At 44.1% G+C, this 22658-nt stretch overlaps 1 protein-coding gene across 1 annotated transcript in view; it reads left to right on the forward strand.

Annotated features, from left to right (window-relative positions):
• The window catches only part of HYDIN (HYDIN axonemal central pair apparatus protein), a 422362-nt gene that overhangs the window by 32624 nt on the left and 367080 nt on the right, over positions 1-22658 (forward strand). The gene's annotated exons all lie outside the window — the stretch shown is intronic.

Consider the following 22658-nt stretch of genomic DNA (forward strand, 5'->3'; position numbering starts at 1 on the left):
ATGGTTAAGTTGTGGTTTGGAGGAATATATGGGGGAAATTATTTGGTTTATTATTATTGGTAAATATAATTAATTGATTTGTAAGAAATTGGATTGCATGGAAATAATTGGAATATTCATGTTCATATTGATTAATATACAAAAAAGATAGTTATATAACTAATTGATTTATATTAAAATGTTGAATTTGTATTAAACAACTGTATTACATAATTAACCAATGTGAGGATGGATATAAAAATAGATGACAATATGAAGGGGTATAATATAGAATAGAAGGGAAAAATTGAATTTGATTAAGATTAGAGATGAGGATGAAGGGTAATATTGGTTTTTTTAAAAAATAGATGAGGCATAAATATGGTAAAAAGGAAATATAGAAATTGTAAATTTAATTGACTAAATACTGTGTTGGAAGAAATATCCTTCTGGGTTCTGCTCCAAGTGAGGAAAAAGACACTGGAAACATGGAGACTGCTTGGAAAGATGGTTTAATGGTGGACAGGATCACATGGCTTGATGCGGCCCATTGTGTTAGTTTCTGTTGCTATTGTGTTGCAAATGTCCTTTGACAAAGGATTGACTTTCTGCCTCTGGTCCATTAACAAAGGGTGGGGGGCAGGAAGGTGGGAGCTGCTTTGTCTGTAAAATATGCTTCTCCATTTCTCATCCAGGGAAATATAATATTCTGCCTTTTTAATATTTCCCAAAATATGTCATTCTTCTAGGAAAGGGGTGGATGCTAACCTCCTACAACTGTTTAAATTTGTGAACCGGCCAAATACTCTGTTCAAAGAAAATACATTGTATGTTTGTATGTGTGTTTCTAATTATTCCTATTTATTGCTATTTGTTCTCTTTTATTCTTTAAAGTTTAACAATTCATTCTTTATCTTAATATCTTAATATTTGTTTGGGGTTGGCTTTCTTCCCTTTCATCTTTTTTATTGTACAGCAAACTTTCTCCTCAAACCTACCACCTCTGTCTTTTCTTTCTTTCTTATTTTCTCTTCCCCCCCTCTTCTTCTTCTCCCTACTTCCTCTTTCTTTCTCCTTCTCCTCCTCTCTTCCTCCCTCTCTTACCTTCACTCCTACTCTAATTTCCCTTCCCTTCCTTCATCCCTCTCTATTGCTGTATCCTTTTATGCATATGGACTACTCAGAGGGCTGAAAAAGTTATTTTTGACTGGTCCTCGCACTTTTGACCAGTCCTTGAACTTACGACTGTCCTCACAATTTACGTTTTTGCCCTATCTTGTCACTATGGTGAAGAGAAGCAGTTGTGAAATGAGTGACACGGTTGTTAAGAATGGTACAATGGGCATAAATGATGACCAGTCATAACTGCGAAGACCGGTCAAAAGTGCAAAGACCTGTCAGAAATCACATTTTTCAGCCCTCTGGGTAGTCCTTTTGTGCACAGGGACTACTCAGAGGGCTGAAAAAGTTATTTTTGACTGGTCCTTGCACTTTTGACCAGTCCTCGAATTTATGACTGTCCTCACATTTTACGTTTTTTGCCCTATCTTATACCATGTTGAAGAGAAGCAGTTGTGAAATGAGTGACATGGTTGTTAAGAATGCTGCACAGGCATAAATGTGAGGATGGTCATAAGTGTAAGGACCAGTCAAAAGTGCGAGGACCTGTCAGAAATGACTTTTTTCAGCCCTCTGAGTAGTCCCTATACACATAGCCATGGCCACCCGGTCACATGACCAGCTAGCCACGCCCACCCAGTCACATGACCTCCAAGCCACACCCACAAAATAAGCACGCCCAAAGAACTGGTAGCAAAAAAATTTAGAAGCCACCCCTGGTTGGGGGTCACCACAACATGAGGAACTGTATTAAAGGGTCGCGGCATTAGGAAGGTTGAGAACCACTGATCTAATATAAACCCATTGCTTGAAGCTCTTTATCAGAGCTTAAGCAGAACAATAGATTAGATCAGGAGTGAGCAATTGTGGCTCTTTTACAATATGTGGACTTCAACTCCCAGCCAAGCTGTCTCAGGAATTCTGGGAGTTGAAGTCCACAGGTTGTAAAAGAGCTACAATTGCCCACTCCTGAATTAGATAGACTGAGACTTGTTCCCAGCAAAGCAGAAATGGTGGTGTCTGTCCTACTCACCTTAGTTTAGAAGGGGTTTAAGCTTCCTTAAGGTAACAGACTAAGCGCTCCGGAGTGTTTTTGGATCCATTGTTGCAATTGGGAGTCCAAATGATTTGTGGCACATGATCTTTTAACCAATTTAGGTCTGATGATGCCCTGTAATGCTGAATGAATGGAGAGAGCATTGGGATGGCCCTCGTCCTTTTCAATTACCGTAATTAAAGGCTGTTTTTGATGGGCTAGCTAGATTGCTGATGATAGCTGGCAAAGGTTTTGCCAATACGGGACTTCCGGTGGCACCGCCGACATTGCTGGACGCTCTCTCTTGGAGCGTCAGCCCTGTGATCTTGTAAAGCCGCCCTGACAGCGCAAATCAGCTGTCTGGCGGCTGGAAAACCTTTCCCCCGGGAGAAGAGGGAAAGGAGAGCAATCGGATGGGGGTAGAGCTCCCCGAAAGCCCCTGAAATAGTTTTGGGGGCTCGGAGGGTGAGAGCTCCCCAGGAAGTCCGGTGAAACTCCGAGATCCAGGGCGCTTCTGCTTTAAGCAGAAAAAAAACGTCGTGACCACTTCTGCAATTTTTACTGAGATCCAAGTTGATTATACGCAGATGGAGTGAAGACAGGAGAGCAAGCAATCGTAAGTAACAAACTCTTAATTCCACGCTTAAATTGCTACTTTTTGAAGCTGCTTAAAGGAGTGAAGAAAATGGCGCTTGTGCTTATTAGGGTGTGAAAGTGAAAGTGAAATTTAACTCTCGATAAATCTGTTAACACCCAGCATTGTTCAAGGTGGATGGACAAAAAAAAATGGCTGGCTTTTTTGAAAGTGATGAAGGCTCACTATTACAAACATCAGTAAAACACAAATACTGATTGAGGATCTTTTTAAAGAAATTTTAGAATCATTTACCTCCGTGTTGGTGGAAAGAATGGAAGTGTTTTTCAACAAGGATTTTATTCAAGTTCGAAACAAAGTTGCAAGTGAAGATACTGTAGCGGTTCTTCAGTTGCCAAATAATAGTGAGTTGCTGAATGAAGAGGTGGAAGAAACAATCCAGTTTAATGTGCCTTTGGAAAATGGAATGGATGTTTTTCAAATTAAGAAGGAAAGGCTGAGAGGTTTGAAGGAGTGTAACCAGGAAATATTGAGAGAGATTTCTCCAGAGGCTTTGACACAGTCAACTGGAAAATTGTCAGGAGGCGTTGGGATTTCTAATATAAGAAGGTGGACTCGAAGTGGAATTTTACAACTTTTTTACAAAAATGGACTCTCAAGCGCAGTTAAAGAGGTGTGTTTACTGAAAGGAATTACTTTGCGAAGAGAACAAGATTGTAAGGTACAGCAATTTCAGCTGAAAATTCAAGAACTTATAAAAATAGAAGAAGGCGGAGGAATAAGACTGAAGAAGAAGGTTCGCAAAAAAGTCAGGAAAAAATGGAGATGGAAAAATTACAATCATTTTGTCTGGGGAGGATAGTAGTAGTGAAAATGAATGACTATACCTGTATCTAGGGATATGATTTGTTTTGAAAATTTATGTTATAGTGAAAATGAATGATTTACTTATAGCTAGGGACGTGATTTGTCTTGAAAAGTTATATTAAGTAATGTTATGTTTGAATTCCCCACATCATGTTTGGGGAATGCGCACTCGCTATTTTAGAGCGATTGCGCACTCCGGTCCCCAATGCTTTTCTCGTTCCCCAGGCTGTCCAGATTCTCAGGGGTCCGTTGTTAATAAAGCCCCCCTCATTCACGATCTTATTCTGGAGGGGGAGGCGGACCTGGCGGGCATTACGGAGACCTGGTTGGGCCAGGAGGGGGGAGTTCCCCTAGTGGATATATGCCCACCAGGCTTCCGTGCATTTCATCAGCCGAGGGCTCAGGGCAGGGGCGGGGGGGGTGGCGGTTATTATAAAGGAAGGTCTGGATCCAAGGGAGACCACTGTTCCACAGATAGCCGGATGTGAGTCCCTCTTTGTAAAGTGGGGTCGTGGAGTACAGATGGGCTTGTTGGTCACGTACCTGGCTCCCTGCCACGTGGCAACGGCCCTGCCCGAGCTGCTTAACGTTATAGCCGAGGTGGCGGTGGACACCCCCAGACTTGTTATTATGGGGGATTTCAACCTGCCATCTATCGGTGAAACGTCTGAGGTGGCTTGAGAGTTCATGGCTTCCATGACGGCCATGGACCTTACTCAGTTAATTCATGACCCCACTCACATAGGGGGACACACTCTGGACGTAGTTTTTGTCTCTGGTCAGTGGTTGAGTGGCCTTGATATAGGGGATATAGCCATCGAACCCTTGTCATGGTCTGACCACTCGCTCCTTCGACTGGACTTTCTAACCGCTGCACCCCGCCGCAGGGAGGCGGAACCGACCAGGTGGTTCCGCCCCAGGCGCCTGATGGACCCTGATAGGTTCCAGATGGAGCTTGGGCCATTTCCTGAGACTCTGGCTCATGACTCGGCTGAAGACCTGGTGGCCGCCTGGGATAGTGCGGCTGCCGGGGCCTTGGACCGTGTCGTGCCTTTGCGGCCTCTGACCCGGCACCGAACTCACCTAGCTCCTTGGTTCTCCGAGGAGCTTAGGGAGATGAAGCGCCGGAAAAGACGCCTGGAGAGTAGTTGGAGGACCAGCCGCTCCGAATCCGACCAAACACTGGTGAGGTCTCATATTAAGACCTACCTAGTGGCGATAAAAGCAGCGAAATCTAGCTATTTTGCCGCTCTTATCGCGTCATCAGATAATCGCCCAGCCGCCCTGTTTAGGGTGACCCGCTCCCTCCTCCATCTGGAAGTGCGGGATGACCCCTTGCAGGGCCGAGCTGAGGACTTTGTGCAGTATCTGTATGACAAAATCGCTCAGATTCGGGAAGGGCTGGCCTCTGACTGGGTATGTCCGGACGGGATGACTGAGACAGGTCTTGAGAGTGTTATCTGGGGGGAGTTCGATCCTGTGGCTCCCGAGGACATGGACAGGGTCCTGGGACGGCTGAACGCAACCACATGTTTATTGGACCCGTGCCCCTCCTGGTTGGTACTGGCTTCCCGGGAGGTGACACGAGGCTGGCTCCAGAAGATTGTTAACGCTTCTTTGAGTGAGGGGGTCCTGCCGGCCGCTTTGAAAGAAGCGGTTGTGAGGCCCCTCCTCAAGAAGCCCTCTCTGGATCCGGCTGTTTTGGCTAACTATCGTCCAGTCTCCAACCTTCGCTTTGTTGCGAAGGTTGTTGAGAGTGTGGTGGCGCAACAGCTTCCCCGGTACCTGGATGAAGCTGTCTATCTAGACCCGCTCCAGTCCGGCTTCCGGCCTGGGCACAGCACGGAAACGGCATTGGTCGCGTTGGTGGATGATCTCTGGAGGGCTTGGGATAGGGGTTGCTCCTCTATCCTGGTCCTGTTAGACCTCTCAGCGGCTTTTGATACCATCGACCATGGTATCATGTTGCACCGGTTGGCGGGGTTGGGGGTGGGGGGCACCGTTTTGCGGTGGTTCTCCTCCTACCTCTCTGACCGGTCGCAATCTGTGTTGACAGGGGGGCAGCGGTCGACCCCGAGGCACCTTGCTTGTGGGGTGCCACAAGGGTCGGTCCTCTCGCCCCTTCTGTTCAATATTTATGTAAAGCCGCTGGGTGAGATCATCCGTGGCTTCGGGGTGGAGTTCCATCAGTACGCTGATGATACCCAGCTGTACATCTCCACCCCAGGCCACCCCAACGATGCCCTTGAAGTGATGTCCCAGTGCCTGGAGGCCGTGCGGGCCTGGATGGGGAGAAACAGGCTCCAACTCAACCCCTCCAAGACCGAGTGGCTGGGCTTCCGGCGTCCCGATATAGCCAGCTGACGCCATCGCTGGCTATTGGGGGCGAATCACTCGCCCCCACGGAGAGGGCTCGTAACTTGGGCGTCCTACTGGATGCACGGCTGTCATTAGAAGATCATTTGACGGCCGTGGCCAGGGGAGCTTTTTATCAGGTCCGCCTGATACGCCAGTTGCGCCCCTTTCTAGACCGGGACTCCCTACGCACAGTCACTCAGGCACTCGTTACTTCCCGCCTGGACTACTGCAACGCTCTCTACATGGGGCTCCCCCTGGGGAGCACCCGGAGGCTCCAGCTGGTCCAGAACGCGGCCACGCGGGGGATTATGGGGGCGACAAGGCGCTCCCATAGAGAGGGGCTCCTCCGGGTGCCGTCGGCCAAACAATGTCGGCTGTCGGCCCCTAGGGGGAGAGCCTTCTCTGTGGGGGCACCTACGATTTGGAACGAGCTCCCCCCGGAGATACGTAGGATCCCGGATCTGCGCACCTTCCGCCGCGCGCTTAAGACTTTTCTATTTTATCAAGCTGGCCTGGCCTAAATCTCCCCCCTTTTTAAATGTGGAAATTTTAAATTTTTAAATTTTAAATTCGTCTTTTTATAGGGGTATGGGTAAGGCATTTTAAATTGGGGAGCCATTTTAGATTTAATTCTGTTTTAAACGTATTTTAATTGTTTATATTGTATGTTTTTAACTTTGGCTGTGCACCGCCCCGAGTCCTTCGGGAGAGGGGGCGGTATAAAAATCTAATAAATAAAATAAATAAAATAAAACCTTTGAATGAGCTCATCTATTCACTTAAAGATACGTGCTGGCTAAAAGCAGCTGGACTGCCTTATTAGTCAAATATATCTTCTGATAAGGCTCAGCTGTCATCCAGCAGAAAAGTTAAGAATGGAGAATAGAACTGAGCAATTAGTTCATGGATGTTCCCCTAATCACTTGACCTATGGCCCTGTGTCCAACTCTCTGATTCTATACATCTTCTTAACAGAATCAAATGTGAACATCTGGACGGATACAGGGGATGCAAAAAGTTATTTATTGTTTAAAAGTATAGTCATAATTTCTGCATTTACACATTACAGCTTTTAAGGAACAGTAGTAAAACATGAAGTGATGGGTTAGTTAAGGTATAATGGTTAAATCATGAAGTAGTGAAAATGTATAGCCAAAATAATTGTATTAAGTAGCATGTAATAGTTTTATAATTAGTAAAGTGTAATGTAAGTGAAATGTATTTTTAATGTAACCATATATGGAAGCCGGAAAAGGCTCATGGGACTCTTTGTCTTGAAAACATATTTAAGTAATAGAAAAATGACTAATCTTCATTCAGGTTGCAACTTTCAAACAAAGCCCTGAATCTTTGCGCAAATAAACAGATCTGTCTGACCCAGGAATGTGCTTCAGTTCTTTATTTCTACAACACGTGAACTTCACATTTCTGACCCATATTTTTTCCCATGTTTCCATCATTATTGGTTCTTCAATATTTTGTGCCCACTTTATCATACAGTCCTTAGCTAACTCCGTTTCTGAATCTATTTCTAGCACTGCATTATACAACCTTTTTCTATGCATTTGACTTTGATCTCTAATCTGTTTTACCAAATTCCTCATTTTGCAGAAAACCAATTTTCTGATCTTCTCTCCATCTAGCTTGCAACTGTACATATTGAAACCATGTTCGAATTGTCCTTTCTTCTCTTAGTTGATTCAGAGATTTTAATTGTAGTATACCTCTTTCCTTGTTAAGAAGCTCTTTATATGTAATCACATCCTGCCTTTGTTCTACACTTATATTCTCTATCACGTGTCTGGGTATTGCCCACAATGGTAACTTCTTGTTTAGTTTATACTTGTACTTTTTCCAGACACGCAATAGAGCATTCCTTAATATATGACTTTTAAAAGTCTTGTCCACTTTCTTATCATATAATAAATAAGCATGCCACCCGTAAACCAAATCATATCCCTCGATATTCAATATTCTTTTTTCTGTTAAATTCATCCAATCACTCATTGCTGATAGAACAGCTGCCTCATAATAAAGTCTTAAGTTAGGCATTTTGAGACCTCCTCTTTCACGTGTATCCTGCATTATTTTTTGTTTTATTCTCGGTCTCTTCCCTGCCCAAACAAAATTATTAATACCCTTCTGCCATATCTTCAAATTCTCATCTTTTTTAAGTATTGGTATCATTTGAAAAAGAAACAAAAATTGGACTTCCGGTTTCCGTGTCTTCGGCGGCGGCGGTGCCTTTTGAAGCTCCGCCAGCCCCGCCGCTTGTAGAGCCGCTTCGCGACGAAGAAGCGGCTCGAAAACTTCAAAAATCTTTAGGATTTTTGAAGAGAGATCGCAGGGTCCAGGTTGAGCCCCTGCAACCCCCCCAGGGAATAGTTTCTGGGGAGGGAACAGGAGCGGCTCCCATTCAACCTGCTGGAACTCCAGGCGGCGTGGGACAAGTCTGCTTCTGCAGAACAAGCCGGCTACAGGAAACTTTTAATTGAAGGAAAAGGAATCAGCCTTAATAAGCAGCATACTGTTACTTGAACCCTGAAACTCGGAATCGCAAGTATTAGAGTTTTCTTGGCTTTCTAATCTGAGTGAAAAAATGCGGATGAGTGAAAGTGAACTGTAAAAACATGGCGCTTAGCCTCAGACTTAACGAGCGGGCGAGTGTGGATTGCTGAACTCATCTTGCTTTGTTACAAAGTTTCTAAACTGATACGAAGTTGCTTCGCTTGCAACAAGAGAAATAAGAGAGAAATTTCTCCTTTTTCAATACTGGACTTTGCTTCACTTTGGTTCTTATTTGATTAAATCTGGGGGACTTTTTTAGAAGTCTTTGTGGAGGTGGGAAAGGAAGAAGAACTTCCCTTTTTAGTAAAACTAGCCTACGTGACAGGATGGCCTCAAAGAAGCAGGAAGTGAAGGCAACAGGAGGTGGATCTCCCACACATAAAACGCAACCTCCCCCTGCACAACAGACACAGACTCAGAAAAAAGATTTTGATATGGGAGACTTAAAAGAATTTATTTCTAAAACTTTGGATGATAAATTTCAAAAATCTCAACAGGAGATAGATGATAAACTTCAAAAATCACATCAGGAATTTATGCAGGAAATTAATGAAGTTAAAGACATGGTGAAACAGAATCAAAATAATGTGACCAAAAAAATATCAGAAGTGGCGTCTGGCCTGGCAGAATTTATTGGGAAAGTTGATTTTAAAGTTGAAGAACTTAAATCAGAAGTTAATGTTAAGATGAAAGACAATGATTATAAAACTGATGAATAATAATAATAATAATAATAATAATTTTATTTCTATACCGCCCTTCTCCCGAAGGACTCAGGGCGGTGTACAGCCTATTTAAAAACACAAAAAACATGACAACAATTAAAATTTAAAATCATTAAATAATTAGGCTCCAATTAAAATCCCAGAAATTTAAAATACCCCAATTTAAAACATTATGTTAATAGCCCTGCCTGGCGGAACAACAGGGTCTTCAGAGCGCAGCGAAACACCCGGAGGTCGGAAATCTTTCGTATTTCGGGGGGCAATTCATTCCACAGGGCTGGAGCTCCCACAGAGAAGGCCCTCCCCCTGGGTGTTGCCAGCCGACATAACTTGGCTGATGGCACCCGGAGGAGACCCTCTCTGTGGGAGCGAACTGGTCGGTGGGAGGCTATTGGTGGCAGAAGTCGGTCTCGAAGGTACCCGGGTCCTATGCCATGGAGCGCTTTAAAGGTGGTAACCAACACCTTGAATCGCACCCGGAAGACCACTGGGAGCCAGTGCAGCTCGCGCAGGAGGGGTGTCACATGGGCACAACGGGTTGCACCCATAACCACCCGCGCGGCCGCATTCTGGACCAGTTGGAGCCTCCGAGTGCTCTTCAAGGGGAGCCCCATGTAGAGAGCATTACAATAGTCCAACCGGGAGGTGACAAGGGCGTGAGTGACCGTGCGCAAGGCGTCCCGATCCAGAAAGGGCTGCAACTGGCGAATCAGGCGAACCTGATAAAAGGCCCCCCTGGCCACGGCCGTCATATGCTCTTCTAAAGACAGCCGTGCGTCCAGGAGGACACCCAGATTGCGAGCCCTCTCTGTGGGGGGCAAAGATTCACCCCCAATAGTCAGCGATGGCACCTGCTGACCATATCGGGGCGCCGGAAGCCACAGCCACTCGGTCTTGGAGGGGTTGAGTCTGAGCCTGTTCCTCCCCATCCAGGCCCGCACGGCCTCCAGGCAGCGGGACATCACATCAAGGGCATCGTTGGGGTGGTCTGGGGTGGAGATGTACAGCTGAGTATCGTCAGCGTACAGATGACACTTCACCCCGAAACCACGGATGATCTCACCCAGCGGCTTCACATAAATGTTGAACAGGAGAGGCGAGAGGACCGACCCTTGTGGCACTCCCCATGCGAGATGCCTCGAGGTCGACCTCTGTCCCCCTGCCAACACAAACTGCGAGCGGTCGGAGAGGAAGGAGGAGAACCACCGCAAAACGGTGCCCCCTATTCCTAACCCCCTCAACCGCTGCAGCATGATACCATGGTCGATGGTATCAAAAGCCGCCGAGAGGTCTAATAGGACTAGGACAGAGGAGCAGCCCCTGTCCCGAGCCCTCCAGAGATCATCCACCAACGCGACCAATGCCGTTTCAGTGCTGTACCCCTGCCTGAAGCCCGACTGGTACGGGTCTAGATAGATAGCTTCATCCAGGTGCCGGGGAAGTTGTCGTGCCACCACGCTCTCAACAACCTTCGCCACAAAACGAAGGTTGGAGACTGGACGATAGTTGGCTAATTCAGCTGGGTCCAGGGAAGGCTTCTTGAGGAGGGGCCTCACTACCGCCTCTTTCAAGGCGGCAGGAAAGGCACCCTCACTCAGAGAAGCACTTATAATCCCCTGGAGCCAGCCTCGTGTAACCTCCCGGGAGGCCAGCACCAACCAGGAGGGACACGGGTCCAATAAACACGTGGCGGAAGTTGATAATAAAATGCAGAGAATTGAAGATGAGATTGTTATGATACAATTCCGGGCGATGGAATTTGCCACACGGCTTCGGGGAATTCGAGAGGAGGAGAGACAGGATTTGAGACAAGTTTGCTCTGAAGCCTTGGCTAAGATTTTACAAGCTAATCCTGATTTGGTATTTCATAAAATAGATAAAATTTACAGAGTGAACTCTTGGGTGGCCAGACAAAGACAACTGCCCAGAGATGTGGTCATATACTTTACTGACAGAGAAATTAGAAATGATATCCTGCAAAAATCTTTTCATACTTCTGTACAAGTGGGGGGTTCACGACTTGAAATTTTTAAAGAATTACCTCCTAAAATGTTGAAAGTTAGAAAAGAATTTGGTTTTCTTGTTAAGGAATTGAAAAACTTACAGATACCCTTCCGGTGGGACGCACCAGCTGGGATAATTTTTAGATATAAGGGAGAAGGATATCGGTTGAATACCGTGGAGAAGGCACAACACTTTTATAGTACTATTCTTGAGGAAAGAACACCATCTCCACGTACATCTACAGTTTTGGAGATTAAGGAGAGTGAAGAGAGGCAATTGAAAGAACAGTCTAAGCAGGAATTAGAAATAGTGCAAGGTGCAGAAGGAGGTTTTCTGAGTGAGCCCTTGTTGGATTCTTCTCCAATTTTGGATTTGATTCAGTTGACTGAAGTTAAAGATCAACGTATAACTAGAGCTCAATCCAAGCTACTTAAACAAAAGCAACAACAACAACAGGAAAGACAAGACAAGAAGGCAGTTAAGAGTACCGTACAAGAGAGTGGCGCTATGGGAGGAGCGAGATCGAAGCTCTCGGATGAACTTCAAATATTTTGCTCTGCGCTACAGAAAGAGGCTGATGACCTTTAAATGTCTATCTTGGAATGTTAATGGGTTGAATTCAGCACAGAAAAGGAAGAAATTATTTACATATTTGAAACAATTTAATAATGATATAATATGTTTACAAGAAACGCATATCACAACTCAAGATCAAAAATATTTGATAAATCCAAAACTAGGAGCACATTATATATCTTCAACTTCGCAGAAAAAGAATGGTGTGGTTATTTATGTAAATAAAAAATTAACAGCGAAAGTTATAGAAGCAGATCAAGATGGTAGGTTTGTAGCAATTGAATTGCTTACAGCAAATGGACAAATTCTTTTGATTGGAATTTATGCTCCCAACCAACAACAGGACTATTTTTATAAGATGTTACATACTAAAATATTGCAATGGGACTATAGATCTATTTTAATTATGGGAGACTGGAATGGAGTAATTGATTCTAAACTAGATAAAAAGAGCTTGGCAAAGTCTAGAATTAGACTACCACAGACTTTTTTTGATTTGAAAGAAGATATGGAATTAAAAGATGTTTGGAGAATACATAATCCAAATGAATTGGACTACACTTTCTTTTCTGATAGACATAGATCCTTTTCTAGGATTGATTTTATTCTGTTGTCAAATGATCTACTTGTTAAGACAAAAAGAACAAAGATTTTTCCAAGAACTTTGACTGACCATAGCCCTGTATGGATAGAAATTGAGATGGATAAGGTTGAGAGACGTTCTTGGAGATTAAATGAGAACTTGTTTAGATATGAAAAAAATACAATAGAACTTAAAAAGCATTTGAAAGAATTTTTTGAAATAAATTTGAATAAAGGTACCCCAATTGAAATTGTTTGGGACGCAAGTAAAGCTTATATGAGAGGGGTACTTATCTATATGAATTCTAAACATAGACTGCTCCGACAAAAGAAAAGATCTGAGTTGGAAATGGAAATAAAGAATAAAGAACAGTTACTTATTAAAAATCCATCAGATGAAAGAATACGAAGTGCTATAAAACTTTTGAAAGATCAATTTCAAATGCTTATGGCGGAACAAGTTGCAACAAGCCTACAATACGCGAAGCATAACACATTTTGCAACGCTAATAAACCGGGCAGATGGTTGGCTTACACATTGAGGAAAAAACAAAGTGCACGGATTATCGATTGTATTGATATTGGAGGGAAAGAAATCTTTCAACAAAAATTAATTAAAGAAGCTTTTGTGGACTATTATACTAAATTATATGCCAAAGAAGAGGTGCAGAATGGACTTATAGAAAAATATTTAAATGATAAGAGAGTTACAAAAATTACCGATCAACAAAAGGAAAGAATGAATTATCCTATAACAGAGGAGGAGATAACAGCAGCAATTAAACAGCTAAAAACAGCCAAAGCTTCTGGCACGGATGGTTTGACTGCAGTGTATTATAAAACTTTACAAGCTGAAATGGTGGGACAACTTAGAGATTTATTTTGCAATATTCAACAAGGGGGTAAAATACCCCCATCTTGGACAACTGCTTATATATCTTTGATACCAAAAGAACAAGTTGGTCCTAAAAAACCAGAGAATTATAGACCAATATCTCTTTTGAATACAGACTATAAAATTTATGCGAAGGTATTAGCCAACAGGTTGATGCCAGTAATCCAAAAGGTGATTCATGAGGACCAAGCGGGATTTATTGAGGGTAGATATATGAAGGACAATGTAAGGCAGGTAATAGACTTATTGGAATATCTTGATAAGAATAAACAGATTCCTGCAGTGCTGGTTTTTTTGGATGCAGAGAAGGCCTTTGATAGAGTGGATTGGAATTTTCTACTAAAGACTTTAAAAAAGATGGGCTTTGGGGACCAATTTATACAGGCGATCTCAGCAATTTATCAAGAGCAAAAAGCACAGATTATTATTAATGGAAGTTTGACGACAGAGTTTAAAATTGAAAAAGGAACAAGACAGGGATGTCCGTTGTCCCCACTTTTATTTATTTTAACATTGGAAGTCTTGTTAAATACAATACGGGACTCTAAAATTTTGAAAGGCATAATGATAAGGCAAGAGGATTATAGAATAAAGGCATTTGCAGATGATCTGGTCGTTACCCTATCACAACCAATGGAATCAATAATCCTGATGAACGACATTATACAAGACTATGGTAGAGTTTCAGGTTTTAGACTGAATTCAAAAAAGACTAAAATGATAGTTAAAAATATGACACAAGATCGTAAACATGAGCTTGAAAGGAGGGCAGGTTTTGAAATTGTACCTAAGGTAAAATATCTTGGAGTTCAGGTTGCAGAATCAAACATGAAATTGTTTCAAAATAATTATGAGGTGTTGTGGCGAGAGGTTCAGAAGGATATGGAGACTTGGAAAAAGCTGCAACTGTCTCTACTTGGAAGAATAGCAGCAGTTAAGATGAACATTTTGCCAAGATTTCTGTTTTTGTTTCAAATGATTCCGGTGCTTAAAAGTGATAAACAATTGAAAGTCTGGCAGTCTGGTGTGAATAAGTTTGTCTGGAACGAGAAGAAGCCGAGAGTGAAATTGAAAATTATGCAAGATGTTCCAGAAAGACGAGGTCTTAAACTCCCAAACCTACAGTTATATTATGATGCAGCAGCTTTAACTTTAACAAGTGATTGGTTTGGAAGTAAAAAGACTGGAATATTGAAAGCAGAAAGTTTTGACCTTGAATTTGGATGGCATGCCTACTTATTCTACGATGACAAAGTTGATAAAGTATTTAAAAGTCATATACTTAGAGACTCTTTGATGAGAGTTTGGAAGAAGCACCGACTCAAATGGGATTACAAAATACCGCTATGGCTGGATCTTGGTCATACTTTGTGGAATACAAATATAATGTCACTCGGGGGGTTTTTATACAAAGAGGTTCTTTTTACAGATGCGGGCAGATGGCAGCTGAAGACATTACAGACACTGTTGGATGAAGGGCTTAATCTAACTTGGTTACAATATAATCAATTACAACTGAGATGGAAAGAGGACCAAAAAACTGGTATTATGTTGCATGAGGAAGAATTGGTTAGACATATAAGAGAGAAAGGTCCAATGCATATTAAAAGGCTTTATAATGTTTTGCTAGAAAGAGATTCAGAAACTGAATTAGTTAAAGACTGTATGATTAAGTGGGCACAGAATTTTGAAGAACCAGTGATGCTGGAAACATGGGAAAAAATTTGGGTTCAGAATGTTAAATTTACACAGTCGCAAAACCTGAGAGAAAATTTTTATAAAATGTTTTATAGATGGCATTTAGATCCCAAAAAGTTGTCATGTATGTACCCTAATGTTCAGCCAAAATGTTGGAGATGTGAATGTTTAGATGCCACGTATTATCATGTTTGGTGGACCTGTAGGAAAGTTAAGGCTTTTTGGATAAAAATTTGGTGGGTCATGCAGAATGTTTTGAGGAAAAAAATTCAATTTTCTCCACAGTTGTTTTTATTGGGTATAGTTAAGGGTTTTACACGGGGTGAGATAAAACTGATATTGTATATGATAACAGCAGCAAGATTGTTGATAGGTAAATATTGGAAGAATGAAGCTTTACCCACTATCGAGGAATGGACTTTGAAGATGGCCAGTTTTGCTGAGATGACGAAGATTTCAGCATATTTAAAAGATCGTTCACAAGAGACTTATGAATGGGAATGGAAAAGGTGGATAGAATATGTTCAGAACAAATACCAAACTAGAAAGTATCAAATAGCTTTTATTTGAAAATAATGTATTAGAAATATTTTAATGTATTAGAAATATTTTAATGTAAAGAGATAAAGAGGAAAAATTATACAGGGGGAGGGATGGGTTTAAGCTTGTTTATTAGTGTTATTAGTTATGAGTATATAATAGGGAAGTCTGTGGGGGGGAGGGTTAGGGAGGGTTAGGGAGGGTTTGGGGAGGGAGGTGGGGGGGGTGAAAAAAGGGGTGAAAATCTAATTGTAAAACTTTTGCAATAAAAAAAAAAAAAAAGAAAAAGAAACAAAAATTTAGGCAAAACATTCATTTTTACTGCTGCTATTCTTCCTAGCAAGGATAATTGTAATTTTTTCCAGTTTTCCATCTCTCTTTGTATTTTTTGCCACAATGGATCATAATTATACTTAAATAATTTCGCATTTGATGTCATAATATAAACCCCTAAATACTTAACCTTTTTTACAATTTCAAATCGTATTAGTCTTTCTAGTTCTTTTTTTTGCTTTATAGTTATATTTTTAGTTATTATCTTCGTTTTCCCTGCATTTATTTTAAATCCAGATACTTGTCCATATTGATTAATTATATCCATTAGACCTACAACCGACTGTAATGGTTGGGTTAAAGTAACAACCAAGTCATCTGCGAATGCTCGTAATCTATAGTCATACTGCCTAATCTTAATTCCACTTATTTTGTCCGACCCACATATCTTACTTAACAAAAATTCCAAAGTCAGAATAAACAATAATGGAGACAAAGGGCATCCTTGTCTTGTTCCTTTTTCTATGTTAAAAGTGTCTGTTAAACTACCATTAATTGTTTTTTGTGCTGTTTGTTTCTGATATATTGCCTTAATAGATTTTGTGAAATGTTCCCCAAACTGCATCTTTTCTATTATTTTCAATAAAAATTGCCAATTCAATCGATCAAATGCTTTCTCTGCATCAAGAAATACTCCAATAGGTTAACAACTTGCCTTACATTACTCTTCATTTGTCTACCATTTATAAAACCAGTTTGATCATTATGAATCATTTGTTGCATGACTGTCATTAACCTATTTGCTAATATTTTAGCAAAAATCTTGTAATCTGTATTTAAGAGTGATATGGGCCTATAATTTTTTGGCTGGCAGTTTGGCTGGTAGTTTATACACTGCTCAAACAACTAAAGGGAACACAAAACTACTGTATGTAATGAACAAGTATTTAATAAGGCTATTTCATTCATTCAGATCTCAGATGTCTTCTGCTTGTGTTCCCTTTATTTTTTTGAGCAGTGTAGTTTGACAGTGTTGAAGGAATTATTTGTTTAGCAGAGTGATGGCATTTGGGGAAAAACTGTTCTTGTGTCTAGTTCTGGTGTGCAGTGCTCTATAGCATCGTTTTGAGGATAGGAGTTGAAACCGTTTATGTCCAGGATGTGAGGGGTCTGTAAATATTTTCACAGCCCTCTTTTTGACTCGTGCAGTAAACAGGTCCTCAATGGAAGGCAGGTTGGTAGTAATTGTTTTTTCTGCAGTTCTAATTATTCTCTGAAGTCTGTGTCTGTCTTGTTGGGTTGCAGAACCAAACCAGACAGTTATAGAGGTGCAGATGACAGATTCAATAACTCCTCTGTAGAACTATATCAACAGCTCCTTGGGCAGTTTGAGCTTTCTGAGTTGGTGCAGAAAGAACATTCTTTGTTGTGCTTTTTTGATGACGTTTTTGATGTTATCTGTTCATTTTAGATCTTGTGATATGGTAGAACCTAGAAATTTGAAGGTCTCTACTGTTGATACTGTGTTGTCTAGTATTGTGAGAGGTGGAAGTATGGGAGGGTTTCTCCTAAATTCTACCACCATTTCTACGGTTTTGAGTGTGTTCAGTTCCAGATTATTCCGGTCACGCCACGAGGCTAGTTGTGCAACCTCCCGTCTGTATACAGATTCATCATTATCTCGAATGAGACTGATCACTGTTGTGTCATCTGCAAACTTCAGTAGTTTAACAGATGGATCGTTGGAGATGCAGTCATTGGTATACAGAGAGAAGAGAAGTGGGGAGAACACACAGCCTTGGGAGGCCCCTGTGCTAATTGTACAGGTATCAGATGTGATTCTGCTTAACTTCACCTGCTGCTTCCTGTTTGTTAGGAACACAGTATGTAATTTTAAACCATTTTATTACTCTGCCCGGACGATTGAGGGATTGCCCAGACAGAGATGCCTTTCTGATAGCCATCAGATACTCTCATGTTTTATTCTTCAGGGAAGCCACCTACTGTTATAGTAATATCAAAATCTGTGTATTTGTGACACTGATACCAAAATACAAGACATACATTTCCACTCTTCTCACCACTAGCCAGAGTCAGGAAAAAAGCCACTTACTCAAGCAGATTATTATTATTATTATTTATTAGATTTTATACCGCCCCCTCTCCCGAAGGACTCGGGGCGGTGAACAGCCAAAATTAAAAAACATACAATATAAACATTAAAAATACGTTTAAAACAGAATTAAATCCAAAATGGCTCCCCAATTTAAAACGCCTTACCCATGCCCCTATAAATAAGATGAATTTAAAATTTAAAAATTTAAAATTTCCACATTTAAAAAGGGGAAGATTTAGGCCAGGCCAGCTTGATAAAATAGAAAAGTCTTAAGCGCGCGGTGGAAGGTGCGCAGGTCCGGGATCCTACGTATCTCCGGGGGGAGCTCGTTCCAAATCGTAGGTGCCCCCACAGAGAAGGCTCTCCCCCTAGGGGCCGACAGCCGACATTGTTTGGCCGACGGCACCCGGAGGAGCCCCTCTCTATGGGAGCGTACTGGCCGGTGGGAGGCTATTGGTGGTAGCAGGCGGTCCCGTAAATAACCAGGTCCTAAGCCATGGAGCGCTTTAAAGGTGATAACCAAAACCTTGAAGCGCACTCGGAAGACCACCGGGAGCCAGTGCAGCTCGCGCAGGAGAGGTGTTACATGGGAACTCCATGTCGCTCCCATCACCACCCGCGCGGCCGCACTCTGCGCCAGTTGGAGCCTCCGAGTGCACCTCAAGGGGAGCCCCATGTAGAGAGCATTGCAGTAGTCCAGACGAGAAGTAACGAGGGCATGAGTGACTGTGTGTAGGGAGTCCCGATCTAGATAGGGACGCAACTGGCAGATCAGGCGAACCTGATAAAAAATCCTCCCGAACACGGCCGTCACATGCTCTTCTAACGACAGCCGTGAATCCAGGAGGACACCCAGGTTGCGAGCCCCATCCGTGGGGGCCAATGATTCGCCCCCAATAGTCAGCGATGGCACTAGCTGACTATATCGGGACGTCGGAAACCACAGCCACTCGGTCTTGGATGGGTTGAGCCTGAGCCTGTTCCTCCCCATCCAGATCCGTACGGCCTCCAGGCACTGGGACATCACTTCAAGGGCATCGTTGGGGTGGTCCGGAGTGGAGATGTACAGCTGGGTGTCATCCACGTACTGATGGTACTTCACCCCAAAACCACGGATGATCTCGCCCAGCGGCTTTACATAAATGTTGAACAAAAGGGGCGAAAGGACCGATCCCTGTGGCACCCCACATATGAGGGGCCTCGGGGTCGACCTCTGCCCCCCTGTCAACACAGACTGCGACCGGTCAGAGAGAAAGGAGGAGAACCACCTTAGTACGGTGCCTCCCACCCCCAACTCTTCCAACCGGTGCAGCATGATACCATGGTCGATGGTATCAAAAGCCGCTGAGAGATCTAACAGGACCAGGACAGAGGAGCAGCCCCTGTCCCGAGCCCTCCAGAGATCATCAACCAACGCGACCAATGCCGTTTCCGTGCTGTATCCAGGCCTGAAACCCGACTGGAACGGATCCAGATACGACGCTTCATCCAGGTACTGGGGAAGCTGTCCCGCAACCACACTCTCAACAACCTTTGCCACAAAACGAAGGTTGGAGACTGGACGATAATTAGCCAATATTGCCGGGTCCAGGGAAGGCTTCTTGAGGAGGGGCCTCACCACCGCCTCCTTAAGGGCGGCGGGGAAGACACCCTCACCCAACGAAGCATTTATAATCCCCTGGAGCCAGCCTCGCGTCACCTCCCGGGAAGCCAGCACTAACCAGGAGGGACACGGGTCCAACAAACATGTGGTCGCGTTCAATCTACCCAGAATCCTGTCCACGTCATCTGGGGTCACAGGATCAAACTCATCCCAGATAACAGTCTCAAGACCTGCCTCCGTCACTCTCGCTGGATCTACCCAGTCAGAGTCCAGACCTTCCCGAATCTGAGTGATTTTGTCATACAGATACTGAACAAAGTCCTCGGCTCTTCCCTCCAAGGGGTCCTCCTGCGCTTCCTGGTGGAGCAGGGAGCGGGTCACCCTAAACAGGGCGGCCGGGCGATTATCTGATGACGCAATAAGAGCAGCGAAATGCGTACATTTTGCTGCTTTTATCGCCACTAGGTAAGTCCTAATATGGGATCTTACCAGTGTCCGGTCCGATTCAGAGAGACTAGCTCTCCAACTACTCTCTAGGCGTCTTTTCTGGCGCTTCATCTCCCTCAGCTCCTCGGTAAACCAAGGAGCCAGGCGAGATCCACGCCGGGTCAGAGGCCGCAAAGGCACGACTCGATCCAGGGCCCCAGCAGCCGCCCTATCCCAGGCGGCCACTAGGTCTCCAGTTGAGGCGTGAGCCAGAACCTCAGGAATTGGCCCAAGCTCCGTCTGGAACCTATCGGGTTCCATCAGGCGCCTGGGGCGGTACCATCTTATCGGTTCCGCCTCCCTGCAGCGGGGTGTCGCGGTACGAAGGTCAAGGCGAAGGAGAGAGTGATCCGACCATGACAAGGGCTCAATGACTACATCCCCTATCTCAAGATCACTCAACCACTGTCCAGAGACAAAAACCAAGTCCAGTGTGTTTCCCCCCATGTGCGTAGGGTCATGAATTAGCTGGGTCAGGTCCATGGCCGTCATGGAAGCCATGAACTCCCGAGCCACCTCAGACGTCTCACCCACGGACGGCAGGTTGAAATCCCCCATGACCATAAGTCTGGGGGTATCAACCGCCACCGCGGCGATAACGTTGAGTAGCTCAGGCAGGGTTGCTGCCAGGTGGCAGGGAGCCAGGTACGTGATCAGCAAGCCCATCTGAACCCCATGGCCCCACTTCACAAGAAGGGACTCACAACCAGCTGTCTGAGGTACAGTGGTCTCCCTAGGCCTAAGGCCTTCTCTAATAATAACCGCTACTCCCCCGCCCCTCCCCTGTGACCTCGGCTGATGGAATGTGTGGAAGCCTGGTGGGCACATTTCTACCAGAGGGACCCCTCCCTCCGGGCCCAACCAGGTGTCCGTAATACCCGCCAGGTCCGCTCCCCCCTCCTGAACAAGATCACAGATGAGGGGGGCTTTATTTACTACGGACCTGGCGTTGCCCAACATCAGACGAAGGCCCGGGCCGTGAGGATCTGTGCAACCTGGCGAACGGGTGGAGCCTTGGGGGCCGGAGCACCCTACCGCTTGGAGACAGCGGGTGCGTGCTCCCTTAACTTGACAACCTACTTTATGCAGCAGGAACTGGCGAATTGCCTCTAGACTTGATGTTTCTGAGCACTACATTTTAGGAAGAACATCCACAAACATTGGATGGAGAGCCACAGGATGATGAAGGCCCTGGGAAGAAGGAGGTACAGTGAATGTTTGGAGGTCCTGGCTATGCTTAGCTCAGAGAAGAGCAGACTCTGGGGAGCCACATTCAATCTGACTCTGACCTTCAGTCTGGCATGTTACTCCAGCTGAGCACCTGCTCTCTCTCCCTCCCTCCCTCCCTCCCTCCCTCCCTCTCTCTCTCTCTCTCTCTCTCTCTCTCTCTCTCTCTCTCTCTCTAGATTGTTGGGGGCATATGCTATTTAGTATACTGTCTTTGGTGTAAGCCACCCAGAGTCCTCAGAGAGTGGGCGGCATAGAAATATGACTAATAAAATAAAAATAAATATAAATAAATATATTTAACAACTTTGAATTCATTGTTACATTTTTTAAAGATTTGGTGAGCCTTGACTTTTTAGGTGTCCCAGTCACATCCTTTAAAAAGACAAGGGGATGTTTGTTTGTTACAGATCACCCAAGAAAGCTGCAACACTGACCTGTTGGTGCAGATTGGGGTGGCATAGTTTCTGCTGGCTCTAAGATGGGAGCCTGGCAAAGCAGGGAGGTGGGTGCTCGGCTTCTGACATAACCAGAACTATCCCTCGGCCATGGGGCAGCAGCTACACAAACAGGGTTAAGTCTGGGAAATGAGGATAGCCGTAAATGAAATCCAGACCAACTCACTTCTACCATGAAGCAGATTTCCAAAGAGCCATGCAGCTCAGCTCGTCTAGAGCAGCAGCAGCCCAGCCATTCATATTTCTGCACACTCCCGGGTGGGGTTTATTTATTTTATTTTATTTTTCATATTTGTATACCGCCCTACTCCCGAAGGACTCAGGGCGGTGAACAGCCATAATAAATACAAATACATATAGAAGTTAAAAACTATTTAGAAACAGATTAAGTAATTTAGGCTCAAAGATTAAAAAACATCCAAATTTATCTAAAGAGGTTTAAAACCCAATTTAAAAGACAGTTTAAAAGCCAATTAAAAAGGGAGAGTTAGGCCAGACCAGCTTGTTGGAATAGAAATGTTTTCAGGGCTCGGCGGAAAATGCGTAAGTCTTGGATGTTTCGTAACTCCGGGGGAAGCCCGTTCCAGATGGTAGGTGCCCCCACAGAAAAGGCTCTCCCCCTGGGGGCTGTCAGTCGACATTGTTTGGCCGACGGCACCCTGAGGAGTCCCTCTCTATGGGAGCGAACTGGTCGGTGAGAGGCTATTGGTGGCAGGAGGCGGTCTCGTAAGTACCCTGGTCCTGAGCCATGGAGCGCTCTAAAGATAGTAACCAAAACCTTGAAGCGCACCCAGAAGACCACTGGGAGCCAGTGCAGCTCGCGCAGGAGGGGGGTTACATGAGAGCGCCACAGAAGTTTGCCAGAGAAGTTCATAGGAGCCACGATCATGCTTTACTGGGAGCCGGCCAAAAGAAGTTCCTGCTCCAAAATGTCTTTTTTTCTGAGTCAGCTG

Source organism: Pituophis catenifer, unplaced genomic scaffold (genome assembly GCF_029215685.1).
Source record: "Pituophis catenifer annectens isolate HBS135680 unplaced genomic scaffold, rPitCat1.0.hap2 SCAF_13, whole genome shotgun sequence".
NCBI classification, from domain to species: Eukaryota; Metazoa; Chordata; class Lepidosauria; order Squamata; family Colubridae; genus Pituophis; species Pituophis catenifer.